The following is a 4,992-nucleotide window of genomic DNA, read 5'->3' on the forward strand; positions in this document are numbered from 1 at the left end:
AAATGCTAACTGAGCATTCAGTAGTGTGAAATGCATGCGTATTTAAGTAATGCAACATTATAGGGAAAACTCTTTTCTAGCATCAGCCTTAACTACCAGCAGTCCTGAATTTTGCCCTATGCTTAGCACCCTTACTTGGATTCTTTTTGTCAAGAAGTTAAAGCTATGTGAAAACTATACACTATAGTATATGAATAGTTTATTAGTCAACATTAGTGATAGAAAACAGAAAGACTGTTCTTCGGCATCTAAGTCAGTTTGATCCCTCAGTCAAGCTGAAGACATACAGTGTTAGGGAATGATAGACCCATGGGAGAAAGGGAAGCTTGCTATTTGGCTAGCAGCAGCTGAATAAGGTATAGAGTTTGTTCTCCTCTACTCATAGGTGCTTTAGGCCTGGGCAATATCTCTCTGCAATTGGGAACCTTCCTTCTCGTACTTCCATTTTTTTTTTGTACTGTAAGCTGCTTTGGATATCCATTGGGGGGAAAGAAGGATACAAGTGATTAATAAATCTGGTTGTCCTCCCCCACCCCTATGATTTGCCATGTTTCTAAGAGCTCAGCAAGAAGATAGGAACAGGGATTATCTTTAGGGCATGTACCCACACCAATACAGATTTTATCCTACCTTGATTACTGAGAGATCCAAAGCTTTAGTGTGCTGGAACTTGCAATTTAAGTTTAGTCTCTATGTATGATGGGATGAAAGCCTGAATTCCATAGGCAAAAAGAACTTTAAATGTTGGCTGAAAGCATCATTTTAAATCTTCCCAACCTCTCAAGCTGCAGTCTAATAAACGTGTGCAACTCTACAGGAAAAGATGGGGGAACAGCTTAAGTATGTAGGGGGAATTTTACTCAACTGGTGTTAGTCTAGCTCAGAAGAAATAAAGATGAATTCTTATTGGCAAGGTCTCATTAGTGGGGTCGTAGTCAATTTGCAAGGCTAAGATCAGAAATCTGGGGCCAAACTTCACAGGAAATCTTCGAATGGCTATCATATCATTTGTATTTATTTTAATGGAGTGTAGGAGAGGGCCTTCAACTGTGACCAGAGCAGTGAGGCTGGGGGACAACCCCCCCCCCCCACACACACATACCACTTTCCCATTCTAAATAGTTTCCTTAAGCTGCTGCTATCCCAACATGGGGGAAATGGCAAGCAATATCTATCTGGAAAGCAGCATGGATGCAAAAAATAGTTAAAACACCCCTGCTACTAGCATGACTCCACTGATCACATTCAGCATCTCTCTGCATTATATTAAGAACAAAAATGTTAGGAATCCTAATCAATCACTGATGGACTGTGTCATTTAGCTCTGATTTTGCAGTCCAAAGGAAATTCTGAAGAGAACCCATGCTGACTCAGAGTTGCGTTTTGGGTTTTTTGTTTTTGTTTTGTACTGAAAAATGGGGGGGGGGAGGAGAATCCATATACATGGAATGTCAATTGCAGTTGTATATGCTGCTTCTTCTGCCTTATTTAACATTCCTAATCATGTCATTTTCAGGGCCAAACTACACACGACATTGAGCGGTGTGTAATTTCCCGCTTCCTTAAAACAGGCAATTTAACAACAACATCCTCATAGGAAAAGGGAGGAAAAGTCACTGATACCCCTCACACACGCTGACTTGGAAAAGACGCAGAAAACTACTATGTGTGGGGACAGGGTTATGTGTAGTTAGCCCTCAAAGGTAAACTACTGATGTTTCCACACTGCAGAAGGGGAAACTGAAAGACACGCACAACAGGCCTCTTAGTAAGGGCCATAGATAAACAGGGCCTGGAACCCAGAGCCAAGTTAAGCACTCTTCACTTGATCATCCACATGTGGCTCAATGCTGCTTAAGCTGACATGATCACTACGAAGCGCAGTATGAGTCTGCTCTGCAGGGCAAGGGAGGGGAAAGACTAACTCCCATTCTCCCTTTGAAATGGGTACTGACTGGACCCAATGACCAAATAATAATAATAAATAAATAATAATAATAGCAAAACCCCAAACCAACCACTTTGTTTTATTTTCTCCTGGGCTAACAGAAATTTAAAAAAACACAGTATGGCATTGGCTGCTTCCCAACTCAGAGTTCAAGTGTGCTTTATGAGATACACCGATGTTTCCTGTTCACTGATGTTTCCTGTTTCTCAAAAGTGACAGCAGTAATTATTTATTGTTGCTAACAATTTCATGTGTAGGAATTAATCACAATTTATGGGACAGGGTGAAGGGTTGAGAATGAATTCAAGCACCCGCAGGACTCTCATTTCCTCTTTTTAAAATGCTAGACATTGCTAATGGGGATTACGGCAATACAGAGTCTGAACTCCCCACATCAATCTCCTGTTTTAGTGGGAGCTTCTCTGTTCTGCTAGATGAAAGGCACACGCCTTATCCACATAGGCATAGCAGAGGGACCAACCCAGCCCCACAAAAATACTCAGCTCACTAGTCCATTATGAGGAACAGGACATCTGAATGTCTCCACTAGCCCAGTCTTTCACTTTTCATCAGAGGGCTAGAGGGGGATAGGGGAGGTACACAAAGCCATCCTTTCCTCGCAAGATTCTGAAATTTTCTGAAACAATTGAGTGCCCATGGGACAAAAAATGGGAAGGGGGAGGACTCAATTACATCCTCTAAGTAGAAGCGTTGCACATTTGTGGCAAACAGTCAAGGCTTTCCTTCTGCTAAGTAAGGCACCTTCTCACATTGCCTGAAGACTCCTCCTCACTGGAGGAAGACTTTGGAAGGAAGTCCTTGGATCCAGCCTATCACTTTATGCTCTGACATCTCCAATAGGTTTTCGATTTTAACATCATCAGGATAATTAAAGTATAAATGCAATGGATGTCTCATTTATTCTTGGACTTATGAAGCTGCCTTATACCAAGACAGACCATTGATCCATCTAGCTTAGCATAGTAGCCCCACTAGCAACAGCTGAGCCACAGCCCCCCCCACTTCTTACAGATAGTCATCAAACTTAACAGGAAATCTAAAGAAATTCCCTGTGACTCTTCCCAGTTTTACTTATACTTGTTTGTTCTCTTGTGGCCAGCTCATCAGAGCCTATCTAGGAAAAAGGGCAGTTCACATCAGAGCCTATCTAGGGAAAAGGGCAGTTCACAAACTCCAATTGGTATGTCGGCTAATACTGACTGTTATGATTATGGTCCGCTTGAAACTCATTCCGCATAGTCGGCCTATGCACTTTCAGAAGTTCCGCAGTGGCAGAGTAAGCAAGGGTTACATTGATGGCAATACCACAGACATTCATCCTATATCCTGGCATATCATTCAGTGTACAAATCAACCCTCAGAAAATACTTATATCAATAAAGCAGCTCAAGAGTTACAAAAAGGATGCAATAGGGAAGAAGGGGTATGTCGTGGACCAATCATGTTTATCAGCTACTGTACTATACAAAATCTAGTGCACATTGGATAGCTGAACACTTTCAGGTGAGGCAACATGAAGACTGTACAAGTAATTCACTGAAACACAAGGCAGTCCAAGTATGAAAAAATATCCCAACATCAGTTTATAAGTCTTACTAGGATCCATGGCACTTGATAATTCTGATTTTAAAGAGACACCCAAAATAATCTAACATGCTTTCTTTCATTTCAAGCATTTTGTTGCATAGAATTTAGTAAATGCTACTGCAGTAAAAAAACCAAAAACAAAAAAACAGCAGCTATTAGAAGTAAACAGTTTTCTAAACATACAGGGAATCACCTGTGTCTGCCTAGCTAAACCAGAGCTCCTTGATTCATTTAATTTCAGTTTTCGCTTCCATTGTTTTGTGTTTTCTCCTCTTTGGGATTTCTGAGGTGGGGTTTAAAACCTCATTTTAAACCTCAATCCAATAATCTAAATAGGAGGAAGTACAGAACAATTAAGGGGAAATTGAAAGGAAAGTAATCAAGGAGCTCTGGTGCTGAATTTGCACCACTGCATATTTGATACTAGATGCCAGAACTGGGGGTGGGGGTAGGGAGAAGAGGTGGAGACCTTAAATTGGGATTGTGAACTAATTCAGTATTATGCAGCATCGAAACCTCTTCCCTCCCACAGAAGACAAGCAGAAGGAATTAGTGGGGTATGGAGAATGACTATTTTCTCAAAAAAAAAAAAAAAAAAACATCCTTGAGGGGGAAAAAAGGGGGAGCCCACTTATGGAAGGGATAGGAAAATGGCCAAGAAGAGGGACATCTCAAGGATGTCAAAATACTGTGTAAATAAATCATTTGGTATTTGAAGGTTCTAGTGATCTTCCTCACTTGGGACAGTATCTTTGTTCGCGTGCCACATTTAAACTACAGTAGACCATTCATTTCTCCCCTCTACTGTTGCCTGTCACATACCTATGTCAACCTCAAGTTACCACAAAAACCATGGATGAAGAAGCTGAATGATAATCCCTATTCCACAGAAATTTGATTCTACAGCAATGGGCCTGATCCTGAAACACTGCAGAAGACTTAATATGACCAAAGGAGCTAAGGTCTGTTTATGTGAAGCTAACAGGATAAGACCCACATCTACAATTATTAACAGGTTCTAGTTCTAAACTACTTGATCAGAGAAATCCATGGCCATTCCCTGTGCATGACCACCTTGTATATAAACCGTTAATATCCCTAAAAGGAAACTCCAAAATATGAAGTCAATCATCATTCTCTATACTTCATAAGGATGAATTTTGAAAGTTTAACAAATATCAAATACAGAGACATTTCTAACATGTCATTCAAAGCCACACCCTTAAAAATAAAGGTCTTTTTTATTGGCTTTACTTTTTTTAAAACTACTATTACAGAAACCTCAGAGTGAATTCCTTCAGTAGCCGCAGTCTGTGGTCTCTCCCCCAACCTGCTGCCAGGTGAGAATTGGGTCACAAAGATGAAAAGTCACTGTTCTGCTTCCAAGCCGCCTCCTTTCCCTGTAAGCAGTTCGCCTTGGCCTCAATGCTTCTGCA

Source organism: Euleptes europaea, chromosome 5, assembly GCF_029931775.1.
Source record: "Euleptes europaea isolate rEulEur1 chromosome 5, rEulEur1.hap1, whole genome shotgun sequence".
Taxonomy (NCBI): domain Eukaryota; kingdom Metazoa; phylum Chordata; class Lepidosauria; order Squamata; family Sphaerodactylidae; genus Euleptes; species Euleptes europaea.